At 38.7% G+C, this 24,162-nt stretch overlaps 1 protein-coding gene and 1 pseudogene across 2 annotated transcripts in view; one reads left to right on the forward strand and one right to left on the reverse strand.

Annotated features, from left to right (window-relative positions):
* Positions 1–24,162, forward strand: part of SKAP1 (src kinase associated phosphoprotein 1) — a 274,963-nt gene that overhangs the window by 157,528 nt on the left and 93,273 nt on the right. The gene's annotated exons all lie outside the window — the stretch shown is intronic.
* Positions 12,695–14,147, reverse strand: LOC105872170 (DNA polymerase delta subunit 2 pseudogene; annotated as a pseudogene).

Genomic DNA, 24,162 nt, shown 5'->3' on the forward strand with positions numbered 1-24,162 from the left:
TTCATGTTGCCAGCCTTGGAATTTCTTGTCCACCTCAAATTCCTAATTCCTACTTTTAGATTTGTAGGGAACAATTGTCCAGCCCTTCTCTTGTTCCCTTTTTTTCTAATTTTGTCATTCGTGCTGCTCACTTTCCATGCTATAGATAGATATCTTCATTAAGGGATTGGTGGGATTTTGGTCCCTAAAGACAAATATTTTATTAGCTATTAATGGTGGTCTGCTATGGAAGGTTACATTTCAGGACATTATTTATTTTAGTATGTTAGTAACTTGTTTTTAAGGAGGTTTTTTTTTCCTCCTTTTACATTTCCAACTGAGAAAAATCATCCAGAAATGTCTCCACTGCCACCTACTTGCAGTCTGGAAATTTACATGCACCTGGCTTTTCAAATAAAGATGATATTTTTTTCCTACCAAGGCAAGATTGCTGTTGGGAATACTGTAGGTGGCATTGTGGATTCTTCTCATGTTTTTAAAGGCGTGGGTTTTGCAAAATTGCTGGAAAAACACCTACATTATAGGATTTTTACTAACATTCATGGAAATGGCTTTTTCTGTAAATGTGGTATGTCTTCTCCTATGATAATTGTATTGCTGCAAATTATATAGGTAACAGTCTAAGTGAAAATACCATTCCTAAATGCTTTATTCATATTTATATTAGAATTACGTTTCTATAGTCATAATCCTTAATAACTTCTTATAAAGCACATTATATAAGGCATTCGTGATTATGCTATGGAAAGCTGTTACCTAGCACATTGTAAAAGGCAGACATTTTAAAAAACAATGTATGTTCCTATTTAATACAGAGAGATGAGTTATCAGACACCGTGTGTACTTGTAATTTCATAAATAATAATAAGGTATGCATAAATGGCTCTTTAATGCCTAATGTTATTATGTAGAGAAGAAAGTGAACTATTCTAATATAATAATAGATATGAGAATTTTGAGTTATTTTTTCTTCTCATCATAACAGTGACCACTCTTTGCCTAATGATTTCATTTTATTGCAAATCCTCTGGTTGGAAGCTTAAAGATTTGACATCGTTATGTGCTTTTTTTTAATATAGGTTATTCTACTTTTTATTCAGCCTACTAAAAGTATATTGCCTTAACATATTTAACTGGAAATCCTAGCTTGAGTCATTTTTGCAGCATGCTCTGTATAGTCTCCCATTTTAAAAAATTGTGGACATTTAAGCATGTTCTTAAAATTTTAATTATTCCCCAAACCTCATCTATTTTATTTTTCTCAGTATTCATGCAATATAACTACGCTAAATTTTTAAGAATATTTAGAAAAGTCTTAGTTAATCATTCTGAATCTTATAAATCATTTGGATCACATTATAGATATATGTACCTACATATGAAAACATATATTATTAGTGATGAGAAATATTTTCTTTCTCATGAATGCATAGCTAGAGGAGTTCAGAGTACAGGGCTAGTCCTTTTCCAGAACCATTCAGTACTATCTAATTTCCCATCTATACAGTTTGTCCCTAAGTGACATTTTAAAAGCAGCTGTAACTTTATGGTTGTTTATGTTTAGTGACTGTAGAATGGCTGTCTAAGAGAAGTAAAACAAATCTTTGCTGTGTGTTCCATGGCTGGTACACAAGCAGTATTATGTTTGTACTTTTAAACAACTTCTAATGTAATCTGATTTGATTTGTATGCTGCACACCCTTTTTAAGATTTTTTAAAATCTCATCTAGAGAAACTGCAAGTCATTTAAGTTTCCTTAACGGCACCAGTAATGTATATAAATCTTGTTACTATGCAGTGCATTACAGAGTGGAGAGTGACATTAAAACTCTTTTGTTGCACAGTCATGCTTTGAGGAAGGCTTCCAGATCTGAAGATAAACTGTGTGCTTCGTGAATCCACTTCATTTGAAAGTGTCTGGAATATAATTTTACTTACAAGGGCAGTTCTTTCACATGCTATAGAAACTACATGAGTTCTTGCTAAGCAGGTGGAAATCTGTGTACCAGGATGAAATAAAGCTTTATGTTTTGCATCCTCTCTGATAAATGCAGTAGAAAAACACATCGGGGTTTGTGGGAGACTTAATTTATGGTTGTTATTCAGGTGAACAGAGATCTTTGAAATGTCAACATCAAGAGCAACCGTCATAGCCAGGCATGGTGGCGCATGCCTGTAGTCCCGGCTACTTGGGAGGCTGAGGCAGCAGGATTGCTCGAGCCCAGGAGTTTGAGTTGCTGTGAGCTAGGCTGATGCCATGGCACTCACTCTAGCCTGGGCAACAGAGTGAGACTCTGTATCAAAAAAAAAAAAAAAAAAGAGCAACCGTCATAGGACTGTCCTATTGGGAATAAGAACATCACTTTAACCACCCAAGAATCCTGATTTTCTCAGTATAGGATAATAAAGCACTAGTGCGTCACATTGAGAGCTTTATGCTGGCACTTGGTACAAGAAGACAGGTGGGGCAGAAGGTGACTGTCCTCAGCAAATCTCTAGTGTTGGGTCACCTTTCTCATCCATGTGGCCCATACCCAAAGCTGCTCTTCCTTATGAGCAAGTCAGCCTCTTGCATGCATTCAGAAGATCTATGGACAGCCTCAGAGGCTCCAAGTTTCAGCTCTTTTTCTACTTCAAGAAAAGAAGAAGCTCCATACACTACAGTTATTTTTTAAAAGACTGTAATAAGTTATGGTTATAGGTCATGGTAGTTTTTTTCTATAGTGTTATTACCATTATTATCTTCTACAGCAGTAAAAATTGATTGTTGAGATGAGCAGTGTGAGAGACCCTCAAATTCAGGCAGCAGGATTAAATCTCTCCCATCTAGATAACTAAAAGGAAGGGAGAAAGGAAGGAAGGAAGGAAGGAAGGAAGGAAGGAAGGAAGGAAGGAAGGAAGGAAGGAAGGAAGGAAGGAAGGAAGGAAGGAAGGATAGATATTAACCCTACTAATCCTCTTCCTCCTTTGTGACTTCTTAGCAAATTTTCTGAATGTCTATGGATGTACCACAAATACACCCTTTAAATTGAAGGTAGGTTTTAAATAAATATTAAATCTGTGACCACCTGTCACCTGTCTTGGTCATCTCTAACCATATTTACATTACTGCTATAATTATAATATCTTCATACATAGCTCCACATGTAAGATTTGTGCTTGCAGGAAAGTGGCTAAATATTGTTTGGATATGTGTTTGGAAAAGCAGATATGAGGCAAATATTTTTGAGCCACAGACTGTGTTAACAGAGAATATAGCTAGTGGTTAAAACAGAGAATAGTAAGGCAGGAATCCTTCAGTTTTCTAACCTCAAGGTACAGTACTTTCCAAACTCTGTAGGTAATGAGACATATTTTTTAATGTTATAAGATAGAGATTTTAAGATACTATAAAATATTTTTAAAACAACAGTAAGCTGGGTTCTCATACAGTTGTTATGAAGTTTAAAAATTTGAGATTATCAAAATAACATTCTGTGTTTTTTCATCTCTTTATTGTGTATCAGTTTTTTAGTATCATCCTTGTGCTTAATCAAGTAGGCTTATGCTGTAGTCCCAGCTACTCGGGAGGCTGAGGCAGGAGGATGGCTTGAGCCCAGGAGTTTGAGGTTGCTGTGAGCTAGGTTGATGCCACGGCATTCTAGCCTGGACGACAGAGTAAGACTCTGTCTCAAAAAAAAAAAAAAAAAAAAAAAAAAAGTAGACTTACGAACACTTAAAACTCTCATTGACTTTAGGGGGTATTTTGCATCCTTCTAAAATCACGAGAGCATCAGCAGTGTTTGGACCAAGTGTCTTGTGATATTGGCTCTATTCCATCTTGAGATGTGGCCACTCTCCCCTCCATATTGAGATATATTTCATGATCATTAATAATGCATCATCCACATACCATTTCTAGAAATATTTTTTATTTATAGCTTAGCTTCTTCCTTCTCTACCTCCAATTACCAGAGGAGCCCTCAGAGCCTCCTGTCCCATTTTTACCTTCCTTCCCTCCCATCATAGGCATTGTCCTTCACAAGACTTTCTGAACACTGATAAACAGACTGACTAGTCCTGCTCCTCCATGAATCAGTCTCCATACAGTACACGTGAATTTCTCTGCATGAGTGTTTGAGTACACTGCCTCACAGCTGTCCTGAAAAGTAGGCTTAGGGTGCTGGTGGAGGTCTAGTTTCTTTCATTATCAGTGCAAGAGTCTATGTGATACCACAGACTGAAAGAAGCATATGCTGTTAAGGGACCCTGAACATATTTCTTTCTTTTTATGTGTACACTTCATATTAAAAATTGTCTTTTTGCTAACTGCTTCCATATTCAAATATTTCATTTTCATTGAGTCATTTTCAGCCAAGAATGTCAATTATATTTATAGTTTCTTTCATCATTCAGTATGTATGTAATATCGGACCACTCATACAATTTATATAGGATTGATTTACTTGAATTTTTCTCTCTTCTTCTACCCTCTGGACCTTCTTGCCCTAGTTCCATGAGTGAACCACACATACACACACACACACACACACACACACACACACACACACACATATTTTGGTAAACTGAAGAATGTACATTGTTAAGAAGGGAGACCAGTGAGAAAGTGACAAATGCATAAGCATAACAAGTAAGGAGGAAACCACGCTAAGTCTGGCTATTTTATAACCTTATTTATATTGATTTAAAAATGCATCTTTGCAAAAGCCTTTTCCTCTGCTCCTTTGCCTGCTAAACTGAACAAGAAAGAGAAACCAATGATAGCCAGAGTGTTAAGCAGAGAGCAGACGGTAGCGATTTAGTAAATATTACAGTGTCAGTTTTATTTCATTTATACAATTTATTTCATTGAGAAATATTGGGTAAAATAGATTTCTAAAACAAACGTTATGACTTATATTCTCCTAGGGTGAACAGACTGCATTTCTCATAAGCTGAGGCTGCAGATCTCTTCGAAGGAAAATTATGGGGGTTGATATTACAAACCTCCTAGGTAGCTCTTGGGTGTAGATTTTGAGGTGGGGAGACTAGAATGCTTAACTAAAATGGAATAGTTATATAACAAAAACTATAATTTCTAGCCACATTTTGTTTAAGTTAGGGAAAATTTTAACATTCAAATTTTTTATTGGAAAGTTTCTTTGACAGATTACATGATTATCAATTTTAGGGGAATTGTTTTAAATGTAATAATTATGTAATGCTTCAGAGGAAGGTCATTTTTAAAATCTATTATATGGTATTCTGTTACACTGTATTCTTCATCCTAATACACAGTACAACTGTCTTTATATCTTTTTTGTAAGTATTGGTGCAGAAGGAGAAAAGATTACTTCTTTATATGGCTAAGATATAAAAAAGAACTTGCCTATAAGTAGCAGAGCAAATGGGAGACCCAGAAAGTAGTGCAGGTCACTCTAATGAGTGCAAACAGATGACTGCAGTCTCCATTCTTAGACATAATTCTGATTTAAGATCCAGTCATTTTGTCTGGCTTGAATTTTAATTATATTCTGTTAATTAAAAACAAGATAAGCCCAAGAAAAGGTTTCAGACTCTTTTTCTCCTCATTTCTTCACCAAGGATGAAGCTTATCACCATCTCCCTCTCCCTGGGTTCCTATGTCTCTTCTGTGATGACGTTCAGCATTTGAAGGAGGAGTAATAGCCCACCCAGGGGAGGAGCTTCTGATTCATTTCAATGCGTAGAGAAATTTCTATGAAAGGAAAAGGAGAAATCTCAACAGTTTACCCCAAGCGGGGAAAAAAACCCACAAAAACCCAAGCTTTAAGAAAATTCAGGCGTCTTAGGGTCATATCGATTTTCAGACCATTACTGACAGTATTAGAATTGTATTTGCTGGCATTATTGAAGTTCACATTATTATCACTTTGAATTTACGGAATTTAATGGTATTTCTAGGTGACAGAAGTATAGGAGAATCCTCGTCACTTTAAAGAGGAATAATACTATGTTTAAGTAAATCTACTTTTCTTCCAAGAAAATGCACAGAAGAAACTTCACATCTTGCATTTAGTAGGCACTCAATAAATATGAAAGAATGAATCAATGTTCCAGGAGCACACCATCAAAAAGCTAATGTGGGCCAGGCGCAGTGGCTCACACCTGTAATCCTAGCACTCTGGGAAGCCGAGGCGGGCGGATTGCTCAGGGTCAGGAGTTCGAAACCAGCCTGAGCAAGAGCGAGACCCCATCTCTACTAGAAATAGAAAGAAATTAATTGGCCAACTAATATATATAGAAAAAATTAGCTGGGCATGATGATACGTGCCTGTAGTCCCAGCTGCTTGGGAGGCTGAGGCAGGCTGAGGCAGCAGGATTAGTTGAGCCCAGGAGTTTGAGGTTGCTGTGAGCTAGGCTGACAACACAGCACTCACTCTAGCCTGGGCAATAAAGCGAGACTCTGTCCCACAAAAAAAAAAAGCTAATGTGTTGTCAAAATTCTCTCAAATAACATGGCAATAATATATGGAAGTGTGGACATAAGTATTAATAATTCTTGTGTTTATATTTGATCACACATATATGTATATGTGCACTTAGGTTTTTATACTCCATTCCCATGCAGGCATGATTGCTTATGCTGTGTATCAAGAAAGTAGTTTAAAATTCTCAAAATGTTTATATCTTATGTGGAAGGCAAAAAATAGAGGTTTAAATTAATTTGTTCAGTAGCAGTAAATGGCAATTAATAATATGCAAATTTTGTATATTCCATTCTAGCTTTGTGATTAGGAATGAAAGTTACTTTACACATTGCACATTATGAACTGAAGGGGGAAAAAAGGAAAAGAAAACATCTCCTGAAAGAAGTTTCTCTTACCAAAAGTTTTCCTAGTGTTATTTTTATAGCCGAGTGAGAGAGAATTTACAGGGAGCTGAAATCATTGAAGCTAATTAGTTGAATGGCCCTATTATTTATCCAGGGACACGTAGTACAATAATTGCTATTGCAGGTTTGAAGCATCTCAGGGATATTAATTCCAGAGCTTTCATGTCATCTCAGTACAGTAAAACTTCCTAATGGCACCCTGAAGGTGCATAATCTCATTTTAAAACTACTTTTTCTTATTTTTTTCTGAAGGAACTGGCAGAATCTCCTTCCATAAAAGCTGAAAAAGGGGAAGAACTCATAATATTTTCCTCATAAGAAAGCAGTTATATTTTCTTCTTATTATTTTTTTTTTACTGTGTGACCTTTCCTGCCTTCTGATGAGGGGTTTGCTATGGCACTTTATCAAAAGTTTATCTGAACTCTGCTCTTGTGCCTCCCCTTGGTGGCAGCCGAAGTATCTCTTGATCTCTCAGAGAGAGATAGGGAAGGTATGAGGTGGCGTTGGTTCTGATCTTTCCATAGTCATCTGGAAAAAGAGGACTCATTATAGAACACAGCAGGGTCTAGGTTGGTTGGGGAGAGATGAGTCCAGCACCTATGCCTGAGAAGTCTCCTGTAGTAATTCTAATCCATACCTAATTTGGGTCTCCTTGGAGAAAACAACAACCATAATGTGGTCTCTATAAAATCCTACCAAGAGATGCCACTTGTGTACTTTTAGAAGGAAATGAAGCTATTGCTCATAAAACTGCTAACACTGTCTTGAGTCAAGAGTAGTGTGGATTGTTTGGGAAATATCCCACGCTCATCTCTGGAAAACCGTCTCAAGTCTTACATTTATCTTTCTTTCCTCCTCCTCCTTCCCCTCACTATTTCATTCTTAGCCTTGCCACTGCTTACAGACCCAAGTCTAACCCAGTAAAAATAATCCAGCCAAAGTTTTAAGAGTTAGGCTCCTTAGTGTCCCAGTGGACTCTCAGAGTCAAGGGGACTTCCAGGAACCATTCAGTCCACGCCTCAGCCTTGGCCTCTGTCCTTCTACTCTGACCTTACAAATCTCCAAATAGAGAAAGATTCAGAGCCTCCCCTTTATTAAGAGTTAGGATGGTTCACAACCTGAAACCTACCACGCTCACTTCATGTTGCAGTTCTTTAAGCAAGGAATGATCAGAGGACCACAGTGATATGTCCCTACTGGGGACCAGAATGATGTCACTCAATCTGTGGTCTTAAAACCTAAGCAACAATTTGTATCCACTTTTCAAGATCTAAAAAACAAATACAACTCTTACTATGCCATTAAACCCAGGAGAAGTTCTATAGCATCTACTCCAGTAATAAAGCAGCAGAGACCTCCAGGGAAGCTGATGCAATTAGGAAAACTTGACTTAAGTACAGTATATAGATCAAAGTTTCTCCCACATATTGGCTGTGGTTGTAAGCAGCTGTGTACATACACACACACACAAACGCACACACACTGTTTTAGAGTTTGGGCTATTTTTGTCTTAATATTTTAATTCCTTTATTAAGGTTTCCTTGAATTTTTTTAAATCCAATATTAACTTATTTGAGTAGCAGTACTACTATTCAGGAAGGTCTTAGTAGAACAAAACACTGAAATGATAATGCACTATTCTAGTATTCCTTCTCTTAGAGTTCATTATGAGGATTGGTACCTTTCCCCAGAAGTCATTGGCTACCTTCTCAGATACACATGTAAAATATGGGCAAAGTAACAGCTAGTTCATGGCTTATATCAAATTCAGGGCAAAACAGTATACGTCAGAAAATTCTATAGGGCTACTCTGGGACCTCTCTCTTGTTAAAAACAGTACTTTTTCCTCATCTGACTTTTGGTCTCAAAAAGTGCTGCTGAGGGAGAAAACTGGGATTAAAATCAAGGACCCTGTCCTTCTGTCCCATAACAACTAAACAAACTAGGTCACTTGTGTGTGCTCTTCTCTTTATTTCTCTCTCTCTCTCTCCCCCTTTCTCTCTCTCTCCCATTCTCTCTTACATATATTATTTACTCAAGAGTCTATACCAACCCTTTGGGGGCTGTTAGAATCTGTTTTATAGTTTGTTGGTCACTGACCTGATAAGTCATAATCGCTCAGAAAGAATCATCACAGTTTTATCAGGTGAGAGCAGCTGCTGCACAGGCACAGTAAATTCTTAGGGCTTAAAATCTGCACAGTTATTTTTTTCCATAAGAAATGTTAAATGTGTGCTTTATGTGTGCTTTGAAAGACTGTCAGTTCTTATTCGGAACACAGCAACGGTGTTTTGCAAGAAAAAATTGCCAAGTGTTCAGAGAAAGAATAAAAAATTTTACATTGTCCTTTGTATATTTGACTTAAAAATCCTCCTAATTTCTCCATGTCTGAGTTTCCATTTGTAAGGAAAGGTAATTATTTTTGTTGTGTGTTTTGAGTGTGTGGCAGGAAGTAGGAAGGTGAAACAATTAAGGTTCTAATATCTAATGTCCTTTAGAAAATCCTAGCACATACAGAATTTCATGTTTTAATCAATTTTATAGCTGAAATGCCTTTGAAAGCTATTATTTTGGAAAACCAACAAAATCCAACCAACTATCTTAAATCACTGGGATGTCTATATCTTTTGCCTCGAGATGGACTTTTAAAAGTCATTAAAGATAAATTTAAAAAAAAATAATTCTTTTCCAGGCCAACCTCTTCTGTAGTAAAGTGGGATTTTGTGGTTTGTTTTTTATTTCCAAATTTTCTTCTTGTACCTTTCAAGTTGTAAACTTGTGACATGTCTTTGCATAAAAATGCTGACAGACCCTTAACTATAACAATGTGAATGGTGCTACTTTCACTTTAATTTAACTTGATTTAAATGAAAAGAATGTAGAATAAAAGAGGGTATACATTTGGAGGTGATTCTATATACTTGCTTTTAACCAACAGTCTTTATAAGTGTTCATTAAGAAACTCCACTAGGCATGTTTCCTGCTGCAGAATAGACTTTAACGGAAGAAATAAAGCTGTGAAGATTCCGTTTTCACTTTGTTTCTCGTAAAGACAGTCAGGATCCAACATAAACAACAATTTACACCCAGCATTTATTCTGGAAATTACAGTATCGTGCAGTTAACGCACACAGATAAATAATGTTTTATGGGATGCTGTGGAGTCCTTTCAGGGTAGCGGATGTTTAACCGAATTAAAGGATTTTGAGAACTCAAAGCTCTCATTTTAAGCAGGTTTAAACAGTTAATATCACAAAACACAAGCTCAGAGGAGCTGGCCCAAATATATTTTTAATGCACAGTTATTTTATTTTCATGATTTCCCATTTTGGTTTTATTACCGTTTGGCACCTTCCATTTATACTAAGTTACTTGTCTCCCAGGCTGTCTCCCTCAGGACTCAGCTTGCTTTATGGTGACATTTCTTAATCCACTTTTAATCCCCTATATATTTGCAGGTGTGGAAATATCAGAAATATAACTATAATTCCTGATAGATGGAGTGATGTAACAGCGATGATTATAAAAATAAAGACTTATTATTTTAAATAAACAATGCCAAGAGAATGCTTTCTTTTAAGAAAAAGGATAAAACTGAATATTCAGGCTCATTTTTGACCTTACAATCAGTGAAAGGAGCAGTTTAAAAAACTATGGCAGCAAAAAATATATCTATATCTCCCTCAAGTCATAATAGATTATACTGGTTTGGAGTCATTTTAATATAAACTATATTATAAAATTACAGTAAATGAAACCAGATATAAATACTAGGGAAAGAAATCAAGGAATGCGTATGTTAGAAAAGGCAGGAGATATTTACATGGCAGCATCAGTGAAAGTGGCTCTGTATAGGATGCTTCAGGTAAAAAGCAACAGCTCCAACCAGGAAGCTCTAAAAATGCTCGTAGCATCCTCTCTTATCCTTCTGAGCTGTAACAAATCTGTGTCATTTTCAAAAGATTGCTCCCTGTCCATGTTGTTAGGTCTACCTAGTCTCCTTTCTCACTCACTTATGGGGCCTCTGTGCCCTCCCAAATAAGCAATATGTGTCAGCAGCTATCAGGGAGCCATAATTTTTAGTAAAATTCAAATCATGATTTTAAATTTTACTAAAATTCTATTTTCTTAGTATAACCTCAGGAAAAAAGTTATAAAATTTTTAACTATTCTTTCATCCATATATTTTATATAAGGCATGATTTTCAATACTATGATAGCATTAGTTTAGCCATTAGTTAAGGTTACATTGGTATTGCTATTCTAAATCACTTTTTTAGTCTTTTGAAATTTGACCTTTTAAATTCTAATGGGACTGAAGCTGAGCGAGCTAGACCAACTGAGTGTGATTAAACATACATAAAGCCATTTAAAAATCTGCTATGGGGGCCAGCCCAATAGTCTAATAAAACTATTAAGTCATTACATATGAAATGTCTGATTTCAAATCAAAAGTGTAGTTTATTATATCTCAAACAAGAAGAAATACAATTAATCAAAGTATGCACCTAAACTATCGGCACAGTTTTGCCATCTTAATGGTAGCTTGTTTATGCCAGCAGTGAAGAAGCCTGGAGAGCGAGGGGCGATGCAATTGTGAAAGGCGTTTTCTAACAGCTTGTTGAGAATTGGATATTTTTCCTTGCAAGAAGTGGTCCAAAGCCTGAAAGAAGGGGTAATCAGTTGGTGGAAGGTCTGGTGAATATGGTGGATGACAGAGAGTTTCCAAGCCCAGCTTCAGTAGTTTGAGCAGCGGGTTTTTTTGGGGTTTTTTTTTGCGACATGTGGTCTTGCAAGAGGATTGGACTCTCTACTGACCAATCTTGGCAGCTTAAATCACAAGCATCCTCATCATTTTGTCCAGTGGGTTGCAGTAGACATCTGCTGTAATCAGCTAACCAGGTTTCATGAAGCTGTAGAGAATACCAGCACTGGTCTACCAAACAGACACCATTAGTTTTTTTTATGAATATTCAGTTTGGGGCTGTGTTTTGGCACTTCATCTTTATCCAATCATTGTGCCAAATGCTTGTGATTATCAAAAAGCATCCATTTTTCATCACACATAACAACACAGTGTAGAAATGGTTCACCTTAATATGTCGTGACAGCAAAGAAAGGCAAGCTTCAAGACAATTTCTCTTCTGACACTCATGCAGTACTCATCTATCCAGCTTCTTTACCTTGCTGATTTGTTTCAAATGGTCCAATATTATTGGACTAGTAATGTCAAACCTTGATGCTAATTCGTGTGTACTTTGAAATGGATTCGCTTCCACTACAGCTTTTAGTTCATTATCCACCTTGGTGTCAGGTTGCCTACGTTGCTCATTTTCAAGATTAAAATCACCAGAACAGAACTTCTCAAACCATCAATGTACTGTGCATTCATTAGCCACATCCTTCCCAAATACGTCGTTGATATTTCGAGCTGTTTGCACTGCTGCATTGGTTCCACAACGGAACTCATATTCGAAAATAACACAAATTTTTTATTTATCCATGGTTTCACAAAAATTTATGTAAAAAAAATTGGAAAGATAATCACAAGCCAAAATGTGCATTTGAAAGACTGAGGATTTACCTTCACAATAAACATAAAACAAGGAGTGTCAAAGTGACATGTCAGAGATATGAACTGTCAAACTTAGTACTTAAGGAAATCAGACATTTCATACTTAATAACCTAATTTTTTTTGCATTGACCAGCTACTGTCTATTGGAGGATTTCAAAGCATTTTTTTTTTCAACAGCAATGTTCAGGCTTTATTTACAATGCTAACACTGCAGGGAATGAGCAGCCTGCATCAGGGTCTCTCTGAGCAAGACTGCCTTTTGAGTCAGAGGCCCAGCCCCAGGCCTCCCAGGTCATCATCCTCTGCCCCAAAGCCTAAGAAGCTGATAGGCTGACAGGCCAGGCTGCGCAGTTTCACGAGGCAGGAGGTCTGCGTGGCACTGAAGTCGGGGACAGTCACCAAGAACACTGACTGGTCCTCAGGGCCTCGGATGATTTTGGAGCCAAACCTGGGGGTGTTGCCACAAAAGTAGACGTGGGGACGCTCCGGAAAGATGAACAGGTCAGTTTTGTAGAAGAGGTAGCAACCTAGGGTGTCAGGGGCTATGGGGCTGATATGACAGACCCACAGGGTCCACTCCAGGATCTCCAAGTGATCTTCCATGCTGCTGTATGGGAAAATGTCACTTACGTTCTGTCCTGATGTCCCTAGGAATCTGACTCCATCGATGGTGGCCTGGTAGGGGTTGGTGACCAACTGAAGTGTGGAGTAGGCAGTGGCCAGTGGGAACGTGCAGGGGTGGAGGGGCTGCTGGAGGAGTGTGTAGTTAGTGGGATCAAATTCACCTGGCATCACGTCCAGAAGCACCGAGGCACTCAGCTGCAGGAGGATCTCGTCCAGCGTCTTCACGGCCTCCACGCTGGCTGCCTAGGTTTTCTTCCTGAGATACTTGGCCTTATTAATAGAGTCTCTGCTCAGGGTGTTGTGACTGAGGAGGTTGCCGGTGAGCATGACCTGGGAGATGTGGGCGACGCTGCATTGTTCCCCTTCGTCCCCGAGCTGCCCCGTCACCACGTCCACCAGCAGCTGGGTGCCCAGCAGGCTCTTGCCTCCCCCTCCACCCAAGCCCAGACCAGACACCAGCAGCACAAACCTGTCTGGGGGGCGGGGGGCAGGGCTTCTGCGGAGCAAGGTCAGCAAAGCAGTGGCCCTCCACTAGAAACTTCCCTTCATCTTTGACAGAGCCAAACACGACCAGGACCGTCCCTGTGACCAACTTTGATACATCAATGGTGCCTTTCAGTTTGATATGCTGTAATTCATCCTCCAAGACCGGCTCGTCATCTGGGTGGATGTATTTCCTTCGAGGAGGCTGGGGGAGCAGGTTGTGCTCCTCACTGATCTCTCGCAGGATGGATGGCTGGAGCGGCATGGCCTTGAACAGAGTCCCCACCACATAGCTCTTCTCCCCACACTGCAGCTCACACAGCTTCTTCACCCCAACTCCACTGCCCCAGTGCTGCTGGGCCTGGTTCACCAGGAAGGATCTCATTTGGACGAGGCAGGTGGCGTAAATGTGGGCATACTGCCGGCTAAAGCTGCTCTCTCCCAGCTAGAAAGCTTATGAGGAGTTGGTGTAGGTTGCCACAGGCACCTGAGCAAAGGTGGCATTGTGGGCTGACAGTGGGGACAGCAGAGTGTGGGCCCTCTGGGCAGCCTGCTCCAAAAACATGGTCATACTCCTGGCTTGCTTTGTCCGGACAGCTTCGCCAAGGACAACAAGGGTCACGCACGTCGCACCCCTCAAAGCATTTATATTCTTTAATTAAGTTTTCTTATTTAATCTTAGGTTATGTTGAGGCATATGTGATTTTTTTTAAAAAGACTCTCCTCTGTTGAACGCTGTTCATTGGTAGAAATTTAATTTGTCTTCAACTCAAACATCACCACTCCCAGGCAGCCCTTCTTGATCACACCCAGTCTAAGGCAGGTTCTCCCAACACATGTTGACTACATCACTTTTTTGCATTTGTGATTTGCTGTCTTATCTTACTGTCATATTGCTGTAATTACATAGGCTCCTTAGGGGCGAGGATTATGTCTTAAAATTCTTATCCCCTACAGTTCTTAATGCAATACCCCATACAGAAAAGACATTCCATAATTGTTTGGTGAAGAACTGGCAAAACTAAAAACTAAGAGGACTACTTGTTCCTGTGTAGGCGATCCTTCTTGTAAGAATAAATGGGTAAAAATACAGTTAATCAGTTCTACACTATGAGATCTATTCATTGGCCTCTTTTATCATTATGACATACCTCCCTTGATAGAAATAGTCTGGTTGAGCATTCATTCATTGATTCAGCAATTTCTTTTTGAGTGCCTACAATGAAAGTATAAGATAGACACAGTTCCTGTCCTTATGGAGTTTTACTTTCTATTGGGGAGACTGACAATAAAAAATTAAACCAATACGTAAAATAATTACAGATTTTGATTAGTATGATAAAACAAATAAGAGGGTATTTTGTAATAGAGATACACCTTTGTTCTAATTTCCTCCTTTGAGGAAATTCATGAAAAGAGATTCTAGGAGTAAAATAGAGCAATGTTACAAAATTGAAGTATAGCTGTTATGCATCATGTATACATCTGTAATATGCAGTCTGCACTTCTCTCCTGAGTTTGTTGGGGAGAAAGGATGAAAAAATATATATAAACACTTTGAAAAATTAAAAATGGTTCATATATTATTACAAATATTATCTCCAGCTAAAAAAGTACACATGTAATGGTATTTAGTCAAACTTTGGCCAGTAGCTAAACCTTTCATGAGCAAAGAAAAGAGTATTACCCTTATAATCATTGAGTAAAGAAAATGAATGATAGAGGGAAACAAGTCAGAAGTATTTGGCTTAGCTTGCAAATTAGAGGCCCATAAAAGAAACAACATAAGACATGCTACATGGTATTGGTAGCTTCCTCTGGTAGATTCTACTCCCCTAGCCTCCATGAATCTCTTTTTCAAGCCATTCCCTTCATTATCATGTGTATGCTTTCATGGTGCTTGGTTGATAGCTCTCTAGCTGTGTTGTATATGATACTTCCCAATAGAATGGGACTAATAGGAAGCCAGGGTTTGGTCTCCTACTTCTTTGGTATTAATAAATTATTGATCCAGGATCTCCTGTGCATGCCTTGTAGTGAAATGCACATAGTGAGTGCTCAGAAACTTTTGTAAAGTAAGTGAATTACTGCATATGTATAATGACACTTAATTTTCACTAACTTTTCTGCAGACATAGAAGTATCTATTGTGCACTGAAATTGATGGTTCAAATCAGATAGTGGAAAAACTTTGAGACTATGAGCGGTCTAAGTCAGTGCCATGGGAAAGGTTAACTTCCTCCTTTTTAACATTCATTCATACATTAATTCAACAAATATTTACTAAGTGCCTCCTGGTTATAGGCTCTGTTCTAAGTACTCTAGGGATAGAGACTAAGAGTTGTCAAAGGTGCCTGAGACATGGCAGGGGAGATAACATGTCTACCCAAATAACTGCAATTCAAGATGCTGTAGGATAAATGCTGTAGGTATCATAGAAGATCCAAGGAGACCAGTCAGTTTAGGTTAGAGTGATGAGGAGGACTGGGCAATTTGTTCTCAGAGATCTCTGCACCATTAGGAGACCGGAATTGTAGTCCAAACTGTACCTTGGTGTCCTTGGGCAGATCAGTTAACCTCTGCAGGACTTAGTAAAAGGAGAACTTCGACCATCTCCAGCTCCAGAAGTCCATGATTCAAGAAGAAACTGTATTTGAATCAGGCCTTGAAGGATAGATAGAAAAATAAGATAAAGCCTTATTGTTTGAATAAGAGAACCTCTGCTGTGCTATGATTTCAACAGGTAGAGATAGGGGGAGATAGAAGTGTGAATGGCAAACTCCAGAGCAAATGGGCTGCATCCACGAAGGTGTAGGTGTGGGGAAATGTAGGATGTATTCAGGAAGCAGCAAATAGTCCACTCTAACAAGGGTTACTTAATTGTATGAGGATGAGAAGAGAGAAAACTGTAAAGGTAAATCTCCTAATTTATGGAAGCCTTTGAATGACAGTCTGAAGTCTAATATTCAGCTTAATTGAAAGTTTTAAAATATATAATCAGTATATTAAATACCATCCAGTTTAGATACCATCCAGTTGACTAAATTGCCTAAGCCTTTTATTCTGTATAAGTTAAAATGTACACAGTCTGTGTTCTAAGTGATTTACATATGTTAATTTATAACAACCCAAAATTGTAAGCTTGTTTTTTTTTTTTTTTTTTTTTTTTCTGAGACAGAGTCTCACTCTATCAACCAGGCAAGAGTGCAGTGGTGTCATCATAGCTCACTGCAACCTCATACTCCTGGACTCAAGTGATCCTCCTGCCTCATCCTCCCTAGTAGCTGGGACTATAGGTGCACGCTTTCTATTTTTTGTAAAGACAGGGTCTCGCTCTTGCTCAGGCTGCTTTCGAACTCCTGACCTTAAGCAATCCTCCCACCTCAGCCTCCTAAAAATACTAGGATTACAGATATGAGCCACCATGCCTGACCTTTTTTTTTTTTTTAAGAGACAGAGTCTCACTCTGTCCCCAGGCTGGAGTACAGAGGCCCAATCATAGCTCACTGCAACCTTGAACTCCTGAGCTCAAGCGATCCTCCCACTTTAGCCTCCCAAGTAACTGGGATTACAGGAATGCACCACCATGCCCAGATAATTTTTTAAAATTTTTTGTAGAGATGGGATTTTGCTATGTTGCCCAGGCTGGTCTTGAACTCCTGGCCTCAAGCAATCCTCCCACCTCAGCTTCCCAAAGCAGTGGGATTACAGGTGTGATCTACCATGCCCAGCCTTCTTATACTCATTTTACAGATGAAGAAATAGAGGCATAGAATGGTTAAGTAACTTTCCCAAAGTCATACATCTAGTAAAGTGCCAGGGCTGGAATTCAAACCCCTTTGTTATAACTACCATGGAAAATGTATTAGTGCTATCTTAATTTTTCTCTCTTTAAAGTCATACAGTATCTAAAAACATATGTAAAAATCAAAATATTGAGTAAAATAAAACCAGTACCAATCGGCCATTCTCAAAGGCACTTTTACCCAACCCCTGTCTGAGCAAAAGTTTACTTTTTTTCATCAACAGCAGCCCATCACTATCATTATTTAAGAAAACCTGTTTATCAGAATATATTAATAACAATGCTGCTTTTTAAAACTCAGATTGTGAGTTGTGTTTTCTAAAGACTACAACCATTTTTGAAAAACAGAAATTCAAGAGGGGAAATTGTTCCAGCTAAGTCAAGGAGGAAGATACAATTTTCCAGATTCTACAATTTTGGAGCTGTCAGTAGTGCCTCAGACAGATGATTTCCTGAGCATAAAACTGCTCTCCAAGAAGGAAGGAGAGTCAGGTCACTCCTTCCTCATGTGCCCAAATTCTGAAAGTAAAGGGGTGCATCCTTTCTCCAACCTCCGGCCTAAGCAATGACTTTGTATAGAGTAACTACTTCTAGAAATCTTCTATTTCTATTATCTCTGATTTTGGTCCAGGTTTTAGACCCATGGACAAATGGAAAGAATGTGGGCTTCATCTTGGAGGTCCTAGCAAAAAGAACAAAAGCCTATTACAGTATTCAGCATTTTTATTTTGTTCGTAACAAGTTGTAACTAATTACTTGACCCATTTTCCCTGTGAAAGCATCTTCTCCTAAGTGGATCTTCATGGCTTTTGCTAGGCAGTTGGGTCCTTTCTGAGTCTAGCCAAACCCCCTTCTGTGAGCTCCGCAAGCTTCCTTTTGTATACTATAACTCTGTATCATCGGCAGAGTTTTCAGTTTTCTTCCCTGCACCAACTTCTAAATGTTTGCTGAAATGAACCCTTAACAGGAAGTAAACTTGCCTGGCATGGCCCAGCTGTGAGTGAGGCTTGAGTGAGAGGTATTTATGACCTGACAGGAAGATAAAGATAAAGATAAAGATGAAGCTGACTCGGTGGCTGTTAGCAAGGGGAGAAGGAAATGTTTATGACCCCATCTGCTGGTGTTTCAATAGGAAAGAACTGCCTTTATGGCGTCAATCTCCCCTGTGACTTCCTTCCATTTGGGGAGTGATATCTTATTTCAAGATGTTCCCACCAAACACACTGTTGTCCCCTTTGTTTAGGGGCGAGGGAGGAAGGAAGGACTTTGTTACTGGAATGTGGGGATGGGGCAGTATTTATGGTTATGACTCAAGCTGGAGAAAAGGCTTCATTGGAGTTGATTGTATAGTCCAGGAAAACTGCTGTGCATTCTGCTACTTCCTTAAATGTTATCCACACTGAAAGCAGAACCGGTGTTAGCTCTGGTCATTATCAGGCATGAAGGCTAACCATTTTCCAGCACTATTATAACTAGAATTATAGTAGCTTGATTTCCTTACCCACTGTGAGGGAAAATCTTATTTTGTTAGTTCCTTGTTTCTTGTCTACTTAACTTCTCTTATTTTTCTTCTCCTCAACTTTTTTCTTTCTTTCTCTTAGAGGAAGAGACACTTAAAACCAACAGGTGCAGTTCAAAATCTATGTACTTGCAGCAAAAGCAGAATGAAATTATCCCTTTCTTAATACTAGCCCAGGTTAAGAGAATCTAAAGGTAGGTAGATAGTCCTTTGTAAGGTAATACATTTTGAAAATGCCAAAAATATAGGAATGGTCTTACAATAGTTAATGTTTCACTGAAACCTGTGCTTTATTTATATTAATGGTATTCATTTTACTGCAAAACAAATATTTATTCCTCAGTTTTATTTTTGCTTCCTCCAGGCCTGTTAATACAGATTAAATTTTATATTAAGCTGTTCAAATAATCAGAATAATATATGTAAATCAGAGACTTTAACTTCTTTGGCACTATCTGTGAGGATATATGTGACCACGTCCAACATGGCCTTTTTCTTTTCTTTCCAAAAACAAGATTTCTTTTCCTTTTTAGTGTTGAGATCCTATTTCTAAAAGATGAACTGTTTGCCAAATTACGTATGCAAAAAACTCAAAATGACAAAAGGAACGACTTTTCTATTGCCATTGGGTTTGTTTGATTTAAATAACAGAGGGAAGAATTTTTGTTTTGGGGTAAATCACCCAGTGATGAGCTTATATATCTCTGTAAGGGCCTATCTTCATTTTTTCTAGAGGGAGGGGGAATCCTGGAAAAGAGGGAGGAGAAAGATGGCTTGCTCAAGCATTTTTCCCTAGAGAATTCCATAGTAATATTTTTCTTAAACGGGAAAGTCCTGTAGCTAAGTTGGGCAAATTAGTTATAATGCTTGTATCAGATTACCTAAAGACTAGAAGGTAATAGTGTGTGACGAGTTACATTGTACATCACAGCTCAGGTATAGTCAATTCACAAAATGGAAATATTCTGGTGGCAATGTTCCTTCAAGGGATTAGAGTTATCGCTGAAATAAAACTTCATATAAATATTGAACATCATAATGCTAAGAATTGACCCTTGATTTTTACAGAAGTCCCCCCCCAAAATATTCTACCATTCCTTCTACAGTACAGGTCTAAGTCGTGGAATGTTCAATAGGCCAGTAAGTCCAATCCCAGTCATGTTTATTCAGTGTGGTTCCTGAGAACACTTTGATAGGGGAGATCGTATCACACCTACAATATTCTGAGACCTTCTTTTGAGCTACAGGTTATCAGGTGGCATTCCTATTAACAAAGGTTCAACCCATATCATCAAATGGTTCAAACCACATAACCTCTTGTCTTAGGAGTTAAGCTAGCTTCCTAACCCTTCCTTGCAGTGGTTAACTCCACTGAGAAGCTTTCTATCAGCAATAATAGCTTCAAGGTGGGAAATAAAAAATGGAGAGTGTTTAAATTGTTAATGGGTTTCATGTTCTTGTCACTGTTGAGGGTTTGTTCCCTTTTATAAACTCATAGTTTTTGGTTGACATTGCTTTTATGCGAGCCATCAGCCAGTTGGTGATGGTGTTGCTGTGTTAGACCATTACTGCCGGATTGTATTTGCAGTAAAGAAGGAGAATGGAGGCTGTAAATCTGCAACTGGAGATTTAGGGCTCTGTTACTCTGCAGTTTAGGCCCATGTGCTGGAGAGTCCATTCTCCTCCGGCAGAATTATACCCTGCAAACACGCCTTCCCAGGCACTGATCGACGACGTTCATTCCCTGGGCTACCAGGGCATTTAATAGGGCTAATTCAGTTAAAGAAGCCGGAGGGGTGAGGTGGATGAGCCTCTCTCCCTGCTGGAAGCCAGATGCCAGGCAGGTTAGGGATATTGCTTTATCCTTTCCCCCAAGTAAAGCTTGGAGGAGAAGCAGTTACTGCAAACACAGAGAAAAATAATAAGAAAATGCTTCTAATGTTGTTGGACTCAGTTCTCCTTCAAACAGGAAATGCTGCCTTAACTCAACCTCATTAACCCCTTTAATACAAAGCCCATTATCAGGAATACTCAGGAAGCAGATTCTTTTAGAATTCAGGATGTGTCAGGAGTCTTGATATCTTGACATCATTTTACAAAACTATTACCAAAGAATGGAAGACAGGAGAGTCATTGCTTTTGGGACAGGTAACTAAAAATAGAAAAAACTCTCAGTTTTTTCCAGCCTGTTGATTTTCAAGATAAACAGTTTGGAAGATAATATCTGTTACTGCTGGGTTCTGAAATATTTTGAAAAGACTTCAATATTAAATATACTTAGAATTGCTTTATTAATCACGTATCATTTCTACCACTAGATGTTTTATAGTGACTAGAATGATGGAATGTTTCTTTGGCTGGCAAAAGTTTTAAGCATGGTTTTAGATTTGTTTTGTTTTGCTTTGTTTGGGCCTTCCCCAGAGAGGAAGAATGTTAAATATAGACTCATCTGCATGATCCATCTGAGGCATCTGGGTCTGCTTTCTGTGTCATCTGTGGCACAAATGTGCATGATTTAACCACACAACTATTGAACCGGCATTGGCCTATTAAGACTTCAGATGATCTGTTCATGAGCTGTCAGCCCAAATTGAGCTTGAAGCTTGCTGTAAAAGATCTAATTTTCATAATTATCTAGAACCTTCACACCCTCCTTCCCCTCAGTACTACCCACTTCCACACATGCACACAGAGGAGTAAACACATACATATGGACACAGAGGCACAGGGCAGCACTGTCCCCAGAGATTCATCAGGCCCCTTGCCCGAAAATGCACCGAGTTCATCCAGGGGTCAGGCCTGGCTTTGACTTCCTGTTTGAGGAGCCCCATGTGTGGTGTTCCAGCATCGCTAGAGGCTAGTGATGACTAAGTAACCTTTTCACACTATAGCCTCCCACCAAGAAACAAGGTCCCTTATGATCCTGGACCTGGAGTGATTAGGGCACAACAAATACCTTTTTAATATATAAGGTGGAACTAATGCCAATAGAAATAGCACTTTACTGTCTCGTGGCCTCACATTTATAAAAGGAGGATAGAGCTGTTGTCTTTGAGGATGAAGAATTTTAAAGGCAACCTGATTTAGTCCCAGAGTACACTAGGGACTTTGATCATTTAGCCATTGCTTAAGGCTACCTTTGAGCTTTACCTGACCCTGGTCGCCAAAGGAAATCATCATACTGTGTATGGAGTTCAGCTGGTAATGTCTCTCTAGGTAACCTGGCTTGAAATGTGGACCAGTGGGAATAGGGCAGCACTTTCAGGTTTAACCCTTTGCAGCACTGGGATGAATAATACACGCTTCCAGGATTAGATCATTCTGATGTCCCTCCAGTAATTCTGCTGGAACCACACAATAAACCATTTGGTTTCTGGACATATATTGCCCATGTGTTAAGGGTGGCCAAGCAGCACTTTACTAGGTTCTTCTCGTACAACCTCAGGTTTTTGAGGCTACTGAAGCTTAAATTCCTTGTCTTAACATGGGACAACTGTCTTTCTACGCTGGCTGTCAATTGTGTTTGCCCTCAAAGGGCATTTGCTGCAACTCGGGGTTCTACAGTTAGAATAAGGGGAGTTATTTCCTGTCTTCACCACTCTTTTGCTTTTTTTTTTTTTTTTTTTTACCATGAGCAGAGACTGAGTACATTACTCAAACCTTGGCTTTTCCCTGAAGTCCGTTGTTTACAGAGAGACATTTGGGTCCCTGGGGCTCACTCCCATAAAACCTTATTATCATATATTTCAAGGCATAAACTTCAGTTGTCAGCTCAGGAGCAGTTTTGAAAGCCCTGGCTGCTCTTGTTTTTCTTCTGCTTCACTCTGGTTTATTTTTCTTTCAGCTTTGGCTTTTTCCCCTCTTCTCTCTCATCTCTAGCAATGCTGAGCTCCAAGCTGGCTCGCTCCTTATTCCACTAATTAGACAAGAAGTCCAGAGAGGCCATTATTAGATTCTGAGAATCTTTATCAGAGCCCATTATGGCCTTAAATACTGCACAAACATTTTCCTTACTGAACCCATGAACATTTCAGCTGATCCATCCTTGGTCTTTAGCGTTTCCTTCTTTTGTACCTATAGAGTTATGCTACTGATGATAGAGGTTCTTAACAGCTTGTTTTTCTTTGTATTAATTTTCCTAGAGGCAGTGATTCAAGTTCATTCTTTCTTTCTCTCTCCCTATCATTCTAATTACTGTTTGTGGGGGTGGAGGGAGTCTGAGAAGCCTGCTTTTCCTTGGTGGGATATGTCTGAGTGTGTGTAAATGTCATATGTATTAATGTCACCAGTGAGTAGGATTCATGGTTGCCTGTTTTTCTCTCATTTTCCTTACAGAGCCAGGGATTATATGTATGGATCAATGATCTCCCTTTTCTTTCAATGGAAGAATAATCCTGCATTATAATATAGTAACTGCAAAAGAAAGCTCTTTTTCTATTTCATTCTTTTCTTTCTTAATTCACTGTCTAGTGAGTTTCTGATTGACTCACAGACCAATTAAAGTAAAATTTAATGGAAGAATAGATTAACTCCCTGAGGTTTCCCTACCATCCATCACATTTTTATAGCAGGAGCTGTGAGGAAGCTCATAACTTCATGCTGTGAATGTGATAATAAAGAGGGCACAGAGAGGATTCCGATTTACTGCCGGGCTGATGTTCGCCAGGACAGAATTTACTGCCCAATCCCCTTCCCCTTTTTATTCAGGAGGAGGTCACTAGATCTGCCCTCGGCCTGGGTCTCAGATACTGAAGGGCAGATTGTCAGGTCGAGATTCTTTCCCTTTAATTAGGGTGGCAGAGGGAGGGAATGTGAATTTCATTGTCCAGAGATGGATATTGTGTTCAATTCATTTCTGTCTTCAAGAAGCAGTCACACCAAGTGTTCATATTTTTAAGGGTGCATTTGATTTGTTACTATTCACTAGCAGAGAAATTCAGAAGGCCAGATATGTCTGTTTTTGAGTCACTAAGTCATTGCCTTTTATATACAAGCTTTTCCAAATAACAAATGATACCTCACTCTACATCTTCATAGTTATCATCAATAACACCTTCTTTTAGGTATCTTTTATTTAAAGATCTCAAAGCACTTTGTAACCATTATTTTAATTTTTCTGATAGGACCAAAATAATCTACTAGCCTTGCAAACATTTTGCCAGTTCACTGTTTCTCTAACTCATCTTAACAATAAAGTGTAGCAATGATCACAACATAGTAGTAGCCATGTAATGAAGCTCTATACCCATGCCACAGATACTTACTTTTTAGGCTTTGAGTATTTAACCTATGTCAAGTTTC

Source organism: Microcebus murinus, chromosome 18 (genome assembly GCF_040939455.1).
Source record: "Microcebus murinus isolate Inina chromosome 18, M.murinus_Inina_mat1.0, whole genome shotgun sequence".
In the NCBI taxonomy this organism is placed as follows: Eukaryota; Metazoa; Chordata; class Mammalia; order Primates; family Cheirogaleidae; genus Microcebus; species Microcebus murinus.